Source organism: Vigna umbellata, chromosome 8 (assembly GCF_029865625.1).
Source record: "Vigna umbellata cultivar VRB3 chromosome 8, Vumbellata_1.0, whole genome shotgun sequence".
Taxonomy (NCBI): domain Eukaryota; kingdom Viridiplantae; phylum Streptophyta; class Magnoliopsida; order Fabales; family Fabaceae; genus Vigna; species Vigna umbellata.
The window spans coordinates 3,412,751-3,433,727 of NC_142172.1; the positions used below are offsets into that span (position 1 = coordinate 3,412,751).

At 33.2% G+C, this 20,977-nt stretch overlaps 1 pseudogene; it reads left to right on the forward strand.

The window, feature by feature from the left end:
- The first annotated feature begins 17,055 nt into the window (after positions 1-17,055).
- Positions 17,056-17,916, forward strand: LOC124835120 (large ribosomal subunit protein uL11 pseudogene; annotated as a pseudogene).
- Positions 17,917-20,977: the final 3,061 nt, after the last annotated feature.

Consider the following 20,977-nt stretch of genomic DNA (forward strand, 5'->3'; position numbering starts at 1 on the left):
TACCCTTTAAACTAAAATCACTTTTAAAATCAAAGGACACAACTCACAAACAATCACAACAATTAAACACTAATAAATGAGACTTTGCGGACTCTAATGTGACAAGGCTTAGAGTTTAATCCCTTTTAGCCTAAAATCACCCTAAACGTAAGACACTAAAAATTAAACACAAACAAGAAAAGTTTTGCCAAGAGTTGAAAGAGCACCAAGGACTCTTCCAAGACACTTGGACTTTGAATGGCCTTTTACACTGATATTAAAAGAAAGCTAACACAAAAACCTATTACACATAAAATGAAGAAAACAATTTACAAAAGATTCAAACAGCTGCACGGTCTGGTCCAAACAGTTCATTGCTGCATGTTTTTCTTCAAAAGCCTTATACGCACTTAGACTTATTGCTTCTGGATAACTTTGGGGTCTCCTAGCTCTTGGGTTCACTCTATTATCACAAATGTACAAAGCTGGATCAGAGAACTGATAACTAAATATATTGGAAGAGGGGAGTTACACTTAAATGAGCCTTCCCTTTCTTGGGTTTGTACACTTGATGCAGAGAAAGGTTCCTATTGCCACTTCTTCATCTTGCACGAAATCTTCCAGAGGCCAAATATTCCTTTCAATTCTCGGCCTAAATCAAGAAACTAGCTTGTCCACTCCTTTTCTCTTGGCTGCACAAGCTTCCCAAGCTTTCCACTCAGAATTATACTCCTGCACAAACTGAATTCCAACCAATCAACAATTAAACAATTTTAATCCTAACAATTGCAGGCCATACTACACAATTTAAGCATATCAAAAACAGTTTGAGATAAAAGAAACTCCCTTTAGTTTAGATGGTTGCTACTGTCTTTACTGAAATAGCTCACAATGTACAATATGCTACAGTACCATCAATATTGCTTTTCCCAAACTACACAGAAAATTCACACTAAATCAGCAGTTCATGCAGTCCATAATGAACAATTTTAAACCAAAGCAATGTAAACAATCAGAAGCAATTAAAGTAAATAACTCCCTTCAGTTCAACACTCCCACAAGAAGTGTTTCTGCCTCTGGTTTCTTCAGTAATATTCTGCTCACGTAAGGTTTCATTCACATCAGCTCTGCACACATAAATCCAACAAAATCCAGCAACAGAATCCAATGGACAGTGAACTATATTCAGACTGGAGGTAATTCAATGCAGAAACTAACCACCTAATGACTGCAATCGCCAAGTCAGAACTGAAAATTAGGTGCTTTAATCACTTTTTAAAACTGGAGGTTGCATTGGCAATTAAAACAGTTTGATGCACAATTGATTATGACAAGAGCAGCATTTTTCAGAAAAATTAGTGAATTACACTGGACAGAAACAATGGACCAACTAGTCAAGAACAATGTCCTAACTAATTCAGAAATCAGTGGACCATGCTAATCAAATCAATGGACAGAGTATTGTGAGGCAAATCAGAAATTGGCAGTTTTAAAACAGTGTTTTTGCAATTCCAGAAATGCTCATAAAACAATCAGCACATTATTTGCAATTCCTATGCATCTATCAAGTTCCCATAGGTCTTATCAAATCAAAATCAGCATTCAACATGCCCAATTAAACCATAAAATCAACAATTCACTTTCAAAACAGTGAGTATATCAATGAATTCAGCAAGCAATGTTTGAAACTAAAATGAGTGCAATGACAGTTTAAACACTCACAAGCACAAATAGCATCACAAGCACAGTTTAAACATTCAAGCATTTAATATCTCACTGACTTCATCAAACAGTTTATGAACGAAATTGATTTCAATAACTTCTTAAACAGTCACAACTCTCCACTCTGATCATATCATTTTCGTTTCCTGCACAATGAACAATCAACAATTGGTTAGTTGAAACTGAACTCTTGTAAATGCCAATAGCCACTAATCTCACAGCACCCAAATTTCTCTTTAAAACATTTTAAGGCACTCAAATGAAATTTTCAGTCTAAGCCAGAGAATCCTGTGGATCACCACCACCTAGAATGCTACCATTCACACTTACCTTCTTTCAAATCCCAAAAACCAGAATGGAATCAGATTTCTCAATCAGGAAAAAGGCTAGGATAAACAAGGTAATGGAATGACAAAAAAAACAGCAGAGCAACTGACTTGAGATCAGATTAATAAAGCAAATAAAAGATCCAATTATGATTCAGCAGAACATGATTAACATGTGAGAGACAAAACTAGATAACCAACAAATGACAAGCAAGAAACAAAGCTATCAAGAAGGACAGCACTCAAAATGAACCTAATGAATAGAGCTAGATCAGATTTTTAAAGCAAGAAAAGACAAACAAGAAGCTGCTGGACTGTCAAAGATAAACCCAGGTCCAATTTCTAAAGTCTGATTCTGTGTTTTAGTTTTTTTTAAAATATGGATTGCACAGGCCTATTTGGCTTTTCAGAACTTTTTTTTTTTTTTTTTTTTTTTCTTCTTGATCTTTTGAAGAATATTTTTAGGCTATAGATAATGTGACCATTCCTTTTGCTACAATCCAATTACAATGCTCAAAACCAGAATTAGAAATATACATCTGCTGCAGCAACTTGTGAATGAAACATGTCAAAAATGTGGTGGTTTAAAGCATGAAAGTATGTATGGCAGCTAGAACTCATTTAATGCATACTTCAAACTGGTTTAAACAGCTTAATGATGCAGAAACAAATTACTTCATAATTTTGATGTTCCAGCCCCCCCACATTCATTCAAAACAAGCAAATGAACTCACCAAAATTTGACTCAATGATTCAAAAAGCTTTCTCACAGTTTTCTGGATACAAGAATATGTATTAAATCTGGAACAAAACACTAGAAGATTAATGCAAGATGTCCAGCAATGATCTAAATGCCAAACAGATTTAAAAACACAAAAAGGACTCAAGCAAAGAAATATGCAGTTCGGCCTACTGCTTGAAGTAATCTCTGCTGTGATTTTCACACTAACAACCAAGCTAATGCTGAGCATATCACGGCTTTTCTGGTTGGCACTTTGTTACTAGTCATCTCAGCATTCCAGCTCAATTTTAAAAATGCAGAATAGCTTCAATGTTCAGATTCAACAGCTTATTAAAACCAGAAGTTCACAACAGAAAATTCAAATCAGATCTGCTGCTCATTTCATGCATCCGAGCTCTCAGTATTGAATGTCATAGCTCATACGGTATGCACATTGAACATACAACCAGATCACCACAAACACAACTCAATTAAGAAGTACAACTTGAAGTTATGAACAAGAAAAAAAAATCAACTAACATAACAACTATGACAAAACAGAATTGATGCTCAAATAAAATGACTCAAACAAAATTTTGGACCGATTAAGATGATGAAAGACACAACCAAAACAAGGTTAGCATACAAGAAATGACTCAAGCAGAAACCTAATGAACAGATCAAGACCAAAAACACATGAATCAACACAAGACAGAGAAGGAATCATAATGAACAACACGAATATTGAAGAGATTCAACACGAATAATTTGAAAAAAAACCAAACGCACAGATTGAATCTCAAGAACAGAGAACAGATCGAGACAGAAAAATTTGAGAATCAACGAAGAGTAACTCAGATAAGAGAGAAACGAGATACTTAGCTCAAGCGGACGCGCCTAACCTAGGCTCTGAATACCACTTGATAGGCGATGGATTGAGCTGAATCCGGAAACGACGAGAAACCGGGATTTGTTCGAGATGAAGACCGGGAAGCAGCGGAAGAAACAGACGTAGTCAAGAACCCTAGCATTTGGATTCGAAGATGAACAGTGAGGAACAAACCAGAGATTCGAGGTTTGTTCGGTTGAAAACCTAAGGTTTGATGCGGAAGCGGTTTGAGCGATGGAGAAGTGTTTTAGGCGGTGAGAAAGGATCTAATCGGTGGAGAATGGTCGTGAAGCAGAGATGAAGATGTGGTTCGGAGGGATCTATCAGACGTGAGAAGTTTGAGATTCGGAGGTGACGAATCTCATGAGGAAAAGGATTCGGAGGCTTCGCTGATGAAATCTCGTGAGGGAATAAGGCACGCGTGGCATTAGATATGATGCAAGCCCCGAGGAAGCTTTCAATTGATGAGAGTGGCGTGAGATGGATGCTACGGAGGAGAGAGAATCTGATAATGGAAAATGAGAGAATGGATGGTGTGAAAGGAAGGTGGCCAGAGGAGATCCTTTGGGATTCTCTAGCTTTGACTTTCAAGGTAGAATTGATCTGGAGTGTTCTCAACAGAATAACAATTCATTATGCTCAAAAGTCCCTTACAAGAGGTGGTGACATGTCTATATATAGGACTAAAAGTCCCTCCTATCTAGCACATGCCTAGCACCTTTTACACATGTTTTAATAAAAGTAAAAGAAATCCTACACTGAACTAATTGACCTTGGGCCCCGTGTATCATCTTTGTAAACTCTCATGTATTGAATTGATTCTTTAATATATATGCTTCTTTCATTAATTGTTAGGATAATTCTTCTTTACGTAATGCTTGCTTTGTTTAACTCATTATTTAGCATGATGTATGATTTGCATTAGTACCGGAAGGTATTTTACAATTCATTATCTGGAGAATTATTCCCAAAAGTAGTATTGCTCAGGAATGGGGAATATGAATTCTGGTTGTCTTAAGCTTTTGTTCTTTAGAATTAACTATTTGGAATACAAGTTAAGGATATACTTTATTCATTGAGGAATCGGGTTTTAAGTGTTTTAGAGAGTGACGTTGACATTAATGAAGTAGAATTCGTATATACATGAGAGTAAACTAGGTGAAATCTAACTCCAACAATACAATCATCTCATAATATCAAAATCGTTCATCTTTGCACTTTTGTCCAATTGATTAAATTGCATGCATATTTACTTTTCAGTATTTGCATTCTAAATCCAAAAGAGTTTATTTTCAAGTCCTATTTAATTAAGAAATCACATAATTGTTTAGGCCGTGAGTCCTTTAGGATACAATACTTGGTCTTACCATTTTATATTATTTTGATACGATTCGGTACACTTACCGGAGTCTTAACAAGTTTTTGGTGTCGTTTGTTAACACATCGACAAGTGTACCGAATCGTATCAAGTAATAATAATTGGTAAGACCAAGTATCGTTTCCCAAGACACTCAAGGCCTAAACAGATATGCATGCAATTTGATCAATTGGATTGAAAGATGCAAAAGTGATTGATGTAAAATATGGAATAATTATGTTGTTGGGGTTTCCGACTTATCCTATCCACTCTTATGTATTTATGAGTTCATCTTTCTTCATTAAGGTTAATGCCACTTTCTAATTTACCTTAAACCCGATGTCTCAGTGAAGAAAGCCTAACCCTCATTATTAGTTCAAAATGTCTTGTCTCCCTAGCAATTAATCATGCATTACATTCGCACATAAGCTTAAAGGCAATCGATCCTCCTATTCCTAAGTCTAGGTAATATTGCTTCCAGGAGAATTTCCCCAGTTCTAGATTTTCTCATATGTGTCCATAGTGACAAAATCAATAATCATGCAATTGAATGAGTTAAACAAAGTATGCCTAGCGTATAGAGGAAAAACCCTAACAATTAATGAAGTAAAGCATATATAATAAAGATTCAACTCAATACATGAGAGTTTCAAAGGATTACATCGTTTCCCCAACAACAATGGAGGTTTAATTCACCACAGACATGGTGAAACTAGATGAAAATAATGAAAAGAATGAAAGATAGAACCCTAAAAGTTGAAGATCGGAGCTTCCGCATCCAAAATCCGCCTCTAAGGGGTGAAAGGAGTGTAATTTTTCCTCTTTCTGTCCAAAGATATGAACCCTAGGTCGACTAAACCCTTCTATAGTTTATTAAAAATACAGAAAATTGGCCCAAGCCCAAGTAAACAACGCTCAGCGGTAGGAATTGCACTCTGCGTTAAGTGCGATACTCAAAATGACGCTCAGCGACGACGCTCACGCGTGAGACAGTGTACTCAAAAGCAGACTCTGGCGCTCAGCGGTGAAATGGCACTCAGCGGTGACTGTGATACTTGAATTAGCCCTCAACGATGGCGCTTAAGCGTCAGACAGAGAACTCAATCAGTAAGCTTGGCGCTCAGTGGTTAAATGGCACTGAGTGGTGGCTGCGATTCTTCTTTTGTTGCAATTTTCCTTCCTTTCTTGAGTCCAACTCCTTGCTACTTCAACTTCTTTCATCCAATTCCTCTAAATTCCTGCCAAAACTATGAAAACCAAGTACTCTTATTTCCATAACTTAAGCAAAAGCACAATTTTAAGCTAGTTTCTAAGTCATAAAGGGACTCGTGGTTTAAGTATTCTATTTGTGTGATTATTGATTAGCTTTGACTTAATTTTTATTTTTTTATCTTTTTATCTTTTTAGCTTTTCATCTTGTTATCTTTTTATCTTTTCATCTTTTTATCTTTTTATCTTTTTATTAATTTTTATTTTTATTTTGTTTTTGTTTTTGTGTTATGCTAACAATTGCTTTCTAGGGTTTGTTTTCTTGTGCATGCAGGATACAATTCGCACTAGAAGCAAGGAAAAATTCTAACCTCTCTTTACAGATCAGGAAACAGAACACATGGTTGGCAATCAGAATATGGGTCTAGTGAGACGAACTCTGGAGGATTATGCAACAGTCACTGGTCCTTTGTATTGTAACAGTATATTCAGGCCAAGGGTAAATGCTACCAACATGGAGATGAAGCCTGCTCTTATTCACTTGGTTTAGAGCAATCAATTCAATGGATTAGTAAATGAAAATCCATATGAGCATATGCATTTGCATTTGCATTCAAAAGATGCCCTTGATCATATGAAACCTGCAAGCAAGTAGTTCAATCACAGAAAATTTGGACAAAATCATTCATGCTTCCAAAGTAATAGGAATTATTCATAACAACTCTGAAGCCCAAAACTCACACAGGTAAACTCTCAAGTCCCAGAATTCAGGAAAACATCCTGCTCAGTATCTTAATCAAATTTTACCTCAAGCACCTATTTCATACTTTTTCAACTATCGCCCGTATATCAACACATCATGCATCATCTCAACCTCAATCAATTCACTAGAATATCACAAAGCAATACTTATCATAAAACACAACACATTTGAATCAAAGCAGTTTAATTCACTCAAGCAAAGTACAACAACAAAACAATTGATTAAAAAGAAAACAAATAACAAAACAAAAGATTAAAAAGAAAGGTTTAGAAACCAACAACAATGAAGGTTTAGTTCACCATAGACATGGTGAAACTAGATGAAAAATAATGAAAGAATGAAAGATAGAACCCTAGAAGTTGAAGAGTGGAGCTTGAGCATCCAAAATCCTCCTCCAAGGGTGAAGAAAGTTTGATTTTGCTTCGTTCTGGCCAAAGATACTAACCCTAACTCGGCCAAAACCTTATATAGCTTCCTAAAAATTACAGAAAATTGGCCCAAGGCCCAATAAAATGGCGCTCAACGGTAATTACCGCTTAGCGGTAAGTGCGGTTCTTCTATTTGATGCTCAGCTGCAATTTTGTCCCTCAGCGTTGACTGCGAGACTTCAAAGTGCCACTCAGCGGTAAAAGTGGCGTTGAGCGGTACTTGCGGCTCTTCTTTTGTGCACTTTTTCTTCTTTTTCTGAATCCAACTTCTGGCTAGTGGTGGTACTGGTTGAGCTGCCTCATGACCTCCACAATACTATTTGTAATAGGCCTCGTCAATAGCTTTCCTAGGCCTCTGAAATGGTGGTGCAAAGATATTCACTCCAGCTAGCTCACATAGGTGTGTAATCAAAGAGGGATTCCCCAAGGGTGCTTTGTTGTTCATAGTGTTGGCACGCACCTCTATCTCATTGGTAATGACCTGGCCAATGTTAATGCTCATCCCTCTGAGCACACAGTACAAAAGAAGCGCCCTACTAACAGTAATATACGGGACATGTGACCACGACTGGATGTTGGCATGAGAAAATGACATCCAATACTTTGCTAGAGAAGTCATATCAGCTCTCCTGATGTTCACAACTACACCATTCCTGTTTCTCTGAAAGTGCCCTCTAGGCACACATAGCACATTTTCCACATCACCAAAGTCTGCTCCTTCTTCCATATTTAGAGCAAACTGACACTGCTCACCAGCCCATTCAGTATATTAAAATCTGTTAATGAAATCAGGGTCATACTGAATGGCGTGTCCTCTAACATAGCTCAAATAATCCTCAACGGGATGACCACCCAACCTCCTTGCGTTGGTGTAGAATTCTTTCACCACTACTATGTTAGCTGGTGCAGGATAAGTGGCTAGCTACCCGAGTTCCTATTCTCCAATTGCTCTCCAAATCGTGGAGAAAAATTAGGTATCAGTCCAGCCTTCCTTTCCATTAATAGCCTCCTATCTTGGACAACATTAAAGTGGCGCTCATGCTTGCGGGAAAGGAACTTGTTGGAGTAAGAGCGGTCTGGTTTCTTATCCTTCTTCTTTGATCCCAAAGTCTTGACCCTCTTTCCCGATGAGGAGGTCATCCCTACATCAAACACAATTCACAAAACCACAAGAAACATCATTAAGCATTAGTAAACCACAAACAACACCCTAAGATTATTCTTATCACCATTGAGGGCAATTAAAACCCCTCAGCCCAACTTGTGCATCAAAACCAGCAAGCACAAGAAGCATAAAAACCACTATACTTTGTGATTATATGAGCACAACAATGAGCTTAATTGAATCAAGGCATGTATTCATCTTGACTGATATTCTTTGTGATAAGCTGATTTGAGCAATTACTTGTCTTGAAAGAAAAGGTTGTGAAATGTGTTGAAACCATTGTATGGATTGGTTTAAAGCTAAGTTACATTTTGTTTGCTTGAGGACAAGCAAATTTCTAAGTTTGAGGTTGTGATAACGGTTGAATTTACCGTTATTTGATACTTAATTTTGATACTAAAAACACCCCTTTTGACTTAGCAACTAGCTTGGAATCATTGTTTTGATGATTAAGAGAGCTGAAGGTGAATTTGATGGCTTTGTGCTAGGTTTCAGTGTTTTCAACAGGAATTGAGATGATTTGGAAGAAGATTTGAAAGTAGTAAGGAGTTGGAACTTAGGAAAAGATGGAAAAGCATCAGAGAAGGGAGATCGCAACAGCGCTGAGCGCCACTTTGGGGGCCCTTAGCGCCAAAGTACAATGTCTCACGCTTGGCTACCCATTTCTAGAGCCTTCAACGCAGGATGCTTCTGGATCGCGCCCGGGCGCCCTTTTCAGGGCTCTAAACGCAACTGTGACGAGACGCACCACACTTGCTTGCCTTCTGAGCTGACCCTGAGCGTAACTTGTGACCCGCACACCGTTGAGCGCCATAAGTGGGGCGTTGAGCGCAACTCTTATGGGCTTGAACCCGTTTTCTATTATTTTGATGTTCTATTTAAGGACTTGGACGTCCTAGGGTTCATATCCTTGGACGAAGTAGGCTCAGAAACACACTCTTTGCTCCCTTGAAGGCGGAATTGGATACGGAAGCTCCTATCTTCAATTTATAGGGTTTTATCTTTCACTCTTTCTCCATTGTTCATCTAGTTTCACCATGTTAATGGTGAACTAAACTCCATTTGTTGTTGGGGATGATGTAACCTTTGTAAACTCTCATGTATTGAATTGATTCTTTAGTATATATGCTTCTTTCATTAATTGTTAGGATAATTCTTCTTTACGTAATGCTTGTTTCGTTTAACTCATTATTTAGCATGATGTATGATTTGCATTAGTACTGGAAGGTATTTTACAATTCATGATCTGTAGAATTATTCGCAGAAGTAGTATTGCTCAGGAATGGGGAATATGAATTTTGGTTGTCTTAAGCTTTTGTTCTTCAAAATTAATTATTTGGAATACAAGTTAAGGATAGACTTTATTCACCGAGGAATCGGGTTTTAAGTGTTTTAGAGAGTGACATTGACATTAATGAAGAAGTAGAATTTGTATATACATGACAGTAAACTAGGTGAAATCTAACCCCAACAATATAATCATCTCATAATATCAAAACCGTTCCTCTTTGCACTTTTGTCCAATTGGTCAAATTGCATGCATATTTACTTTTCAGTATTTGTATTCTAAACCCAAAAGTGTTTATTTTCAAGTCCTATTTAATCAAGAAATCACATAACTGTTTAGGCCGTGACTCCTTTGGGATACCATTCTTGGTCTTACCATTTTATATTACTTGATACGATTTGGTACACTTGCAGGAGTCTTAACAATATGGACTTTGTAATTTGACACTTCAACTTTGTTTTCCAGGTTATTATTTCTAACAAAATTTCATACATGGGTTGGAGTATTCTGAAATTCATAGATTTCCATTAACACACCATCTCAAGTGTGAGGAAATTCTCATGTACAAGATGAACATGAACAAGATGAAAATCAGGATACTTTGTTGGAAGTTGAACAAGAAAGGCCACCAACACACAAGGGAGCATGGTTGGTTGATGTCATTGGTAAGACACAAGTTCAAAATATTAATGCTTCCATTACTTATATGAATATTTACTACTAAAGTTGTATGACACAAGGGTATTTGACACAAATTTTATTTCTTCACAGATGACCAAAGTAAGATGACTACCAAACACTTAAAAACAAATGATGTTTGAAATTTTTCCTCAAAGTGAAAAGATTATTGTATATTGGAATGATGGGTATCAACCAATTAGAGATGGTGACACATTATTGAATTGGTTCTTGGGGAGTATTGTTCGAAACTTCAAGGCATTCCCTTTTTGTTATTCTACCATGAAGAAGATTCCTAAAGATTACAGAGAAGACATAATTCAAAATATCATTCAAGTAAGTAATGTAAATTCATAATACAATTACAAAGAAGGCATTCACAATTGATTTATTGGGTAATTGTTGTTAATTTTGATTAAAATATGTTTTGAAGGCAAAGTTTGCAGTCAATTCCAATATTCAAATCAATTATATATTTTATTAATATTTAATTCATTTTTTTTTACTTTTCATTGACATCACAAGCAATGAAATGAAGGCAATGATAAAACTTTTGTTGCAAAATTATCAAGGTCCATTGCCTTCAATGTTTGCCATGTTTCAACCATCACTGGTGATTTTTGATGAACCAATATTTTCCTCACTTCACTTAGTTTAATGTGCTAGAATTAGTCGGGGAATTATGCTTAAACGTCCGGTATTTTCCTGTTTTTCCTAATTGTGCTTAATTTGATCGGAAATTCTTATTTTAACTAATTTGAATTATCTGAGCTTATTGTTTTGCATTATTAATTATGGGAAAATTTTGGATAACTTTTGGAACATTAGAAAGCTAAATGAGAAATGGAAATTGAGCCAATGCATCTTAGCCATTTTTATTTTCGCTGGCTGCCGCGTGAATGTTGTGTCAACTTGTGTGTCTTCGTTTGAGTTCAATTCTTATCCGTTTTCCATGCAATTTTTTTTCATAGTTTCGTCTGGATGTCTATTTTAACATATAGTTTTTACTTTGTTCAAATTCATTCTGTGCTGTTCCCAGTATTTATTTTACTCTCATATGTCAGTCCAGTGATTACTGCTGTTTGAGTGATTTCTAATCCGTTGCATTGTTTGCTTGCTGTTTAGTAATTGTGGTGGCTGGAATTGATCATTGGACAGTGCTAAAACCTCCCAACACTCTTAAACAAGGCATACAACAGCTTGGCTTTATTGGATAGCAAAGAAAAAAAGAGAAAGCAGGCCACATTCACGGTCCAGCAGAGGAAGTGGTTTTCATTTTTCCAGAACTTGGTTTATGCACCTTTGGAGCTTGATTCCAGCAAGCACGTCCAGGAGGTCCAACAAGTATGAGAGGGGTGACATCTAGCAAAAAGAAAGTGGTCCAGCCGCCACCTAGGGAAAATGGATTTATTTGGCTTAAAAAGAAGGTAGCGCACGGAGAGAAAAGGGGGGCTTCATTTATTGAAAAAGAAGAACGGGCCCATGGACAAAAATTAAATTGGAGTGTCCAGCACAGAGGGACAGGAGGCAAATTTCTTTTAGCTTGGACATGAGTGTTTAAAAAAACCGGGGAGCAGCCGCGACCTAGGGGGGCCAGACGTGGAACTGGGAGCCGCCACCCACGTGAGGGCGCACGGTCTGAGTGAAGAGCTATGGGTTCATTACGTTTGTTTTTCTTCCATTTTTCCTAGCGCTAGTTTCATGAGAGGAAGTTTGTTTAAACTCTTTTTTTTTTTTTTTTTTTTTTTTTTTTTTTTTTTATTCAAAGAAATATGCACACAGCTGTCACGTCTTCTTTCTTTCTTTGAGTTGTTCCGTGAAGAAATGATGTTGAAAGAATACTGCATTGTGCCTTTTATTTCTTATCTTCATTGCTTCTTTAATTCCAGATGCCGGTGCCTGACGCGAGCATTTCTCATTATGCATCTATTCTTTCAAGGGTGACGCAAATTTTAATTGAAGGCTCATTTTCCTGTGGTTTATGCATTTAATTAGTTTAGGCATTTAATGGGTTTAGGTATCTAGTTTTCCAGGGCTGACGTAGACCATTCGGTTTCATAGGCTAACTCTTTCATCACTTTCGGGAGCTGTTTTTAATCACCAGTTTGTTCGATTTTATTTCATTTTATTAGTTCATCAAGCCCAATTTAATTAGCTGGTTGGTGTGCACTGTTCGGTTTAGGATTGTTCAGTTTATTGTTTTCGTTCACTATGCTGTCAGTTATGTTCGGTTTATTGTTTCTGTTCAATATGTTGTTGTCTATCTTGTTCCTTGTCTATCTTCCTGCATTTTCAATTTAGCCACTTGTTTTAGAAACCGTTCGGTCTCAATGTAGAACCGTTCGGTCTTCACGCTTTGTCAATTATTTCAGTGTTTTCAATTATGTTTGGTTGTATTTAATTTCCAGTTTTCATTTAGTTCAATTCGAATCACAAAAACACTTTCAAAACCCCCCACTACGTGTTTGATCTGAGACTGAACCACATTTGGTCCTTGAGAGACGACCTAGGAGTCACTTCCTAGTTTATACTGCATTCTTTTATGCACAATTTTTGTGGGAGGTGCGACCCTCTCATCAACTGGTAATAATTGCTAAATTCAATTGTATGATTCTTTTTATTAAATATATTACCGACTAACTATTATGTTATTGTAGGTATCTGATCAAACGAGCATGCCAAACAATGAAAGTAACAAAGAAGAACAAAATTAGACATTGTTTCTTTTTTAGTAATGTAATGAACATCTTAGTCATATTTTTAGTATTTTAATTTAGTATTGAACATCTTTTTTTTTAATATATGAACATATTAATATGTCGAACAATGTAGTTTATTTTATATATAATATTTAGTTTTACTTTATATTATTTCATTGTCTCTTTGGTTAATAAAACTAATTTTATCATAATCTCATTTTATTGAAATCAAAAATTTAAAAAAAAATTGCACACATTTCTAGCGGTTTTAGAATCCCGGTTAGGTAAACCCTATAAATAGGAGCGGTTTTAGAAACCTCCTTTAGTATAGGTGATTTTAACAAACCCCGGTTAGTTTCTACCGGCAGTTTTATCAAACCCCGGTTAGTTCTGGCGGTTCTAGCAAAAGCCTTCCTAATTCTGACGGTTCTGCAAAACTCTCGCTAATTCCGAAAATTTTCTCGAAACCCTTGGAAATTGAAACGGTTTCTCAAAAAAACACCAGTAATTACTTAGCGACACAACTTTTTCCAACAATTTTTCTAACCGCAGATAATGTATTTTCTAGGAGTTAAAACCGACGAAAACGAAAAAAATAACCTTTGGTAAAAATCTAAATTTTTGTAGTGTTAAAATTTCACTCACAAATTAATTTTTAATATTATCTTGAAAAGTGAGTTAAATTTTTAATTTAATTTCACAAAATTTTACATCAATATCATAATTTAGTTATATTTATAATTAAAGTTGAATTTTCAATAAAATATATTATATTTTTTGACAATTATTTTCTATAAGAATTTTTATATAAACAAAACTATTTTTTTATACTTTTAAACGTGTTTCCTAACAACTTTATTTTTCTGGCTTTCTTTTTCATATTGTTAAAAGATTTAAACTTAAAATGACATCATTTATTAAAGAACAAAAGGAGTTTTTATGTCTAAATGAATTGAAACGAAAAAGAACTATATTTCTAAATAGAGTCCACAAGAATTACAAATATTTTCAAAAGCAATAAAGGAGTCCAAGAAAATTGAGGAAATTTAAACGAAACGGAAATACGAACTTGAAAAAAAATGAAAAAGTAGAGAGAAATAATAGCGTTTATAAGAAAAGAAAACAAGAATTATTTAAAAAAATAGATAAATAATATTTTATTGGTGAACTGTTAATCTAAAAAATAAACGAAGTGTACTAACAAAAGGAGAACTACAAACAAACAAAAAAGTTACAAAACTAGGCTTTATCTTTTTACACCCTTTCTTATTCTTCCCGTAACCCATTAGTAGTTTTTATCAACGAAAATACCCTTCCAAATGACAAGGAATGAAGTATTTGAAACTTCATAATCCAAAAAAATATAAAACACGTTTCAAATGATCAATTTCGAAATCGGTCAAACACCTCTCTAAATTTAGTTAAAAAATTATAAAAAAATTATGGAATTATATAAGATAAACACAATTAAAATAATTTTAAATGAAACTTTTAAGAAAAAAAATGCATTGTGAAATTATATTTTCACCGTTCTGAATTACAAAATCCATCATCACTTCACCTTTTTCTAAAATGCATCGTCATTTCAATGAGGTAAAATTATAATTTTAGGAAATATAGAGGTGAAAGTTAAACTCGTTTGATATGGTGAATATAACTATAATCCATGCCATTTTTTTTTCTACATACATTTTCCTTTTCATTCAACTATGTTATATATATATATATATATATATATATATATATATATATATATATATATATATATATATATATATATTACTGTTAGGAGTTATAATAAAATTTCTTAAAATAAAATTTCGTTTTATTAAGGATTTTTTTCCTTTAAAATAGTTTTTTCGAGTTAGAAGTTTACTGGCATTAATTCCCTTTTTACAAATTCTTTCTCTCTTATTTAGTTGTTGTGGTGGAAAAGATTTTAACGTCAAGGACATTAAAGTTCAATTATGTTATGTGTTCAATTGAAGAATCCAAAGATATGAGTATGTTATTGATTGATGAGCTCTAAAGTAGTTTTCTTATGTATGAATAACATGAGTAATACTATCCATGAAAAAAAAACGTCTAAAGGTGATTCATGGAAACCAATATGATGGTTCTACTAGATGTGGAAAAGAGCGTGGAAACTTTGGAGGTAGAGGTCATGGATGAAGCAAGCAATGTGTTAATAAAGCAACAATGGAATGTTATAATTGTTACAGACTCGGGCATTTTCAGTAGAAATGTAAGAAAGGGGTGACAAATTTTGCAGAACACATGTTGATGGTTTCTTATCGAAGCAAAGGAGCAACAAAAGACACACGCATTGTTTCTTGACTCTGGGTGTAGTAATCATATATGCAGAAAAAAACTTTTTTTTTTAGCTTAATGAGAACTTCTCAGATTTAGTGAAGTTGGAAAATAATTTGAACATGGTGATTAATGGGAAAGGCGACATTAAACTTGACGTAAATAGATTCATTAACATTATCTCGGATAATGTTAAGATTTAGGATAATTCGTTTACTACAGTATTTAGGATAATGTTTAGTCATATAACATTTAGTGAGTTATCATATATGATCTTTTTGATAAACATTTATTTCGATAGAAGATTTTGTTAAACCTCAAAATAAAAGATTCTTAGACGATCTTGTCTTAACACATACACATCATGGTGGAGTGTTTACATCTTGAGAACTCAACAATTTCTGTCATGCACACATTTTAAATATTATGTGTATTGTGTGTGGTTGAAGACCCCTCGACCTTATTAACTATAGTTTTTAAAATAAGTTACTTAAGACACTAACAGGATACTATTTACGGGTACCTTATACCAGATGACTTATAGTCAATAGAACTAACATGATGACCATCAAATACTTTGTGAGAAATGGATTTTCTACCGGATATTGAGGATTGTACTCCTGAAGGGTAGTTCAATGTTCACTAGTGGGTGCTTAATACTAGGTACCAAATACTATATTTTCTAAGACTACATTGATCCTTTGGATCAAGATACCGCTTACTGGTACCTGCTTCTATCTGTCGAAGACATTCTCTCGATGGATAACTTAGTCAAAAAACAGGTTTAATTTCCCACAAGTAAGTTGGTCATTGGACCTCTAGGCCAATGGGCCCATTTACATGGAGACCCATGATCAACAAAACATTCCTATAAATATTATGTTAATCATACTTTAACTTCACTTTTGCATTAATCCATATTTAAATAGAATTTTTACCACAATATTAACTTGAGCATTGTAGATACAGACATCTCACCATTCGGTAGAAGATGAAAAAGACTTTGAGAACATGCATCGAATAATAGGATTTTGTAAAGTGAAATAAGATTTTACATTTCGTCCTAGAACTTTATGAAAAAAAATTATTATGCATTTTATTCCGAATAAATACTTTAACAACAATGAGAAGGATATTTTAAAAATGTTAAAGAAAATAAAAATATGTAAAAAAAAAAAATTCAGATTGAAAATATGGCATCTTTAAAATTTATTTGATAAACACTCGTTTCAAATTTACATTTTAGATAGTATTCTTTAGACCAGAATTTTAATTTTGTTTTTTCTTAAACACTTTATAGAGAATGTTCTAGCAGGAAAATGAATTATATTTTGTAAAAGGAAAAGTGTTTACGATTTTTTTTCTTCCAAAAGCGTAGAAAGATGTGTATGAGTTGGACATGATTTGAAGAAAAAGAAAAGTGTAGATAGTAAAAGGGAGCTGGAAATAGTAGGTGTGTTGTAAAGGAGCCATATGCATCCTGAAAGCCCATAAACCTAAGCAACAAAACAAAACCCTAGTTAGCAACGTTATATTCCCGACGCCGTCTCAAACACTCATCCGCAAAACCCTTGTCCACACCCTCCAGCGAAGAAACCAGCGGTCCAATGCCACCGAAGTTCGATCCCTCGCAGGTGGTGGACGTGTTCGTTCGCGTCACCGGTGGTGAGGTTGGTGCGGCGAGTTCCCTCGCCCCGAAGATCGGTCCCTTGGGACTTTCTCCGAAGAAGATCGGTGAAGACATAGCCAAGGAGACCGCAAAGGACTGGAAGGGCCTCCGCGTGACGGTGAAGCTAACCGTTCAGAACCGACAGGCGAAGGTGACGGTGGTTCCCTCGGCCGCCGCGCTCGTCATCAAATCGCTCAAAGAGCCCGAGAGAGACAGGAAAAAGACTAAGAACATTAAGCACAACGGAAACATCTCCCTCGATGACGTGATTGAGATCGCGAGGGTGATGATGCCGCGCTCCATGGCGAAGGATCTCAGCGGAACAATTAAAGAGATCCTCGGCACTTGCGTGTCGGTTGGGTGCACCGTCGACGGGAAAGACCCCAAGGATCTGCAGCAAGAGATTTCCGATGGCGACGTTGAGGTTCCTCTCGAATGATTTTGATGAATTTTCAGTGTATTTTTTTTTTGTTTAGATTGTTGCTGTTTTTGGCATTATAATTTTGAATTCAGTTTAATTTATAGAGGAAATTGTTTTGCTTCGGAATGGTAGGTATTTGTGTTGGTTGGTAAATTATAACACATTGTTAGGATCCGAGTAGATCGAGCATTATCATGGTTAACTGTTTATTTTTTTTAGCTTGCGTGCTGTATTTTTTTTAGGGTTATCCATGTTGGTTTTATTATATATGAAAAGTTAAGTATATTCTGGATCTTTATCTGAAAAAAGATTGACTAAACAATTTGTTTTTGTTTTATTTCCTAGTGAATTGTTTATGGCAGATTTACTGATGAATTGTTTCTATAGATTTGGTGATGAATTGTTTGTGGTAGATTTGATTATGAACTGCGTATGATAGATTTGGTCAGGTATATATATGTTAATTTGAATGCAGTAGGAGATTAATATGAAAAGGGGTCTGAATTAAGAATTCGGCTAATTGGAGTGACAGTAAAATAGATGTCAACATTTAGATAAAGTAAAAGAAAATCTAATTTTTGACCAAAATGCAGACTTTCCTTTTTATTACCTCTATACCACACTTTTCCAATTAATTATCATGATAATTACCATTTTTTAGGTCAGAATTCTGTTTCGGCGAGACAAATTCTGCCATTTGATGATTCATGTTCAGAAAATCAGGATCCGATCCTCGATAATCGATTTCCAAATTTCTGTTTTCTATTTTTTGAATGAAATTGCAATTTAAGAAATGTCAATAATTAGAAAATATCATTAGTTTAAATTTTAGACTTCACAAATGAATGGATTAATTTTGATTCGTGTTATATAACAGCTATAATATTTAAGGTTTATATGTAATGTAATTGTATAATGTATTATTGAATAACCAAATTAATAATGGGAAGTTTAGTCTTGAAGGTGAAGATTATTGGGACAATTATTAATTTTGATCTTAATTCTGGATTGCTTGGGTCTATGTTGGATTGGGGCAATATTTGTGTTGAAGCTTTTCAAACTAGTTTTCATAAACTTTCTTCACTCTATACAACTTGTTTCGTTAGATTTTTATACCGCAAATACGGAGTTGAAACGGATACGAAATTGAAAAATACAAGACACAACTATATATTGATTAAAATGTTGCAATATATTTCATAATTAAAAAACAAGAGAAATATTTTTATAAAAAAAGTTTTGATAAAACAAAAGCTTATAATGTTTATATTTTTTCATTTTTATTGAAAAATACAATCTCTAATATTGGTTGATCAAACATTCATCTATCAATTATTAGTTAATGAAGTTTCTTTTGCCCTTTCCATATTATTCTTTTTGTAAGAAAATCAATACTAATAACATATTAACACATTTCTAAACTTTTTAAGTATGACTATGATTGAAGTAAATGTTAAGAGTATCATAAAAACTTTTTAAGTATGACAATGATTGAAGTAAACGTTAGGAGTGCCATAAAGCAATTTGAGTTGGGTTGAAGTAATTGAACATTGATAATCTTATGACTTGTTTCATCCAACACCTCCAACTTTATTAAATAATAATAGTTATATTAAAAACATAAAAATAAAATAATAAAAATAATAAAAATAATAATAATTGTAATAAATAATAATAAATTTGATTTAATATATTCAAATATATTAAATTATAATAAAATATTAAAATAAATAAAAGAATTATTAAATTTTAAATAAAAATGAAATTTTTAAAAACTTATTTATATATTAAAATCTATAAAATATGTTAATACTTTTACTTTTTATTTAAAATTTAATAAATATTAAACTTAAATAAAAATTATAATATTACTTATTATAATTTTATATTTTAATAATTAATAAAATATAATTTATATTTTTAAAATAGTTCTATTAAGAAAATTAAAAAATAATAACTAAAATAAGAATATAAATAAAAATAAAAATAATACTCAAAATTATATTTAATATATTTAAATATATTAAATTATATTAAAATATTAAATTAAATTTAATAATTATTAAAATTTTAGAAAAACAAAATTTTGAAAAATTTGTTAATCGGAGATAAAGAATGATTTTTAAAATTTTATTTTATATATAAATTTTAATAATTATTTAATTTAATTTAATATTTTAATATAATTAGTATATTTAAATTTTTTAATTAATATAATTTTATTTGTTATTTGATAAAGAATTATTTTAAAATTTTGTTTATTATTTAAATTTTAATAATTATTTAATTTAATTTAATATATTAATATAATTTAATATATTTAATATATTAAATATATTAAATATTTTATTTAATATAATTTTACTTTTTTGTTATTAGTTTTATTTTAATTATTATTTTTATATTTTTAATATAACTATTATTATAATATAAATCATATTTTAATAATTATTAAAATATAAAATTATATTAAATAATTTGAATTATTAATATATAAAATATATTTATTAAAATTAAAATAAAATTTTCTATAAAATTAAAGATGTAGGATAATAATAAAATGTCAGAAGGTTAAAAGTGAAATTTTTGAAGATGTAAGATGAGATCTTGGAGATGTAGGGTGAAACACTCTAGTCTTATAAGATGTTACACAAATAAGTTTTGAATAAACATGTCAAAAGTGAGTAAGACTTTGAGTCAACTATCATGGTTTGGAATCTGATTGCATAGAAAGTAGTTTAAAATTAATTCCTCTTTTTCTAAAATCAAACAAAAACTTTAATTGATAATTTTCTTTTGTTTCGTGCGTTTCCACACTACTGAAAGCGGTTGTTGGTTGATGCAGCTGCAGTAGATGCTATAGAATGTTACAGAGAGTCAAAGCATAATGTTCTAGACATGTTATAAATCTTGATGTTAAACACTATAAATACTCTAATTATTTATAGAGTATTATGGATTGTTCCAAAAAGGGTGAATGGAGTTTTTCTATAACACAATCTTCATGGGTTCTCTAATCATATTGTATATCTTCGAAGAGTATAAATTAATAGGTCCATTAATTTGGACTTATTGTGTTATTTGTGTTATCTTGTCAATTTACTGTTGTAGAAGCGATTCATAAAAACACATGCTAAGTGGAAGCAGATAGGGAATTTCAAGCATTGTCAGTTGGAAGGAGATTATCTGGGACCAATCTTAACTCCTTATGTTTAGCTACATTTTTAGGTTATGTTATTAAATGTTTTTTGTTGAGAGAAAACTCATTTTGTTGTGGGATTTACTCTTTTCACCTTTGTGTTACAATCCGTGGAACTTATTAACCAAACTAATGACGTGAAGATTAGTTTGTA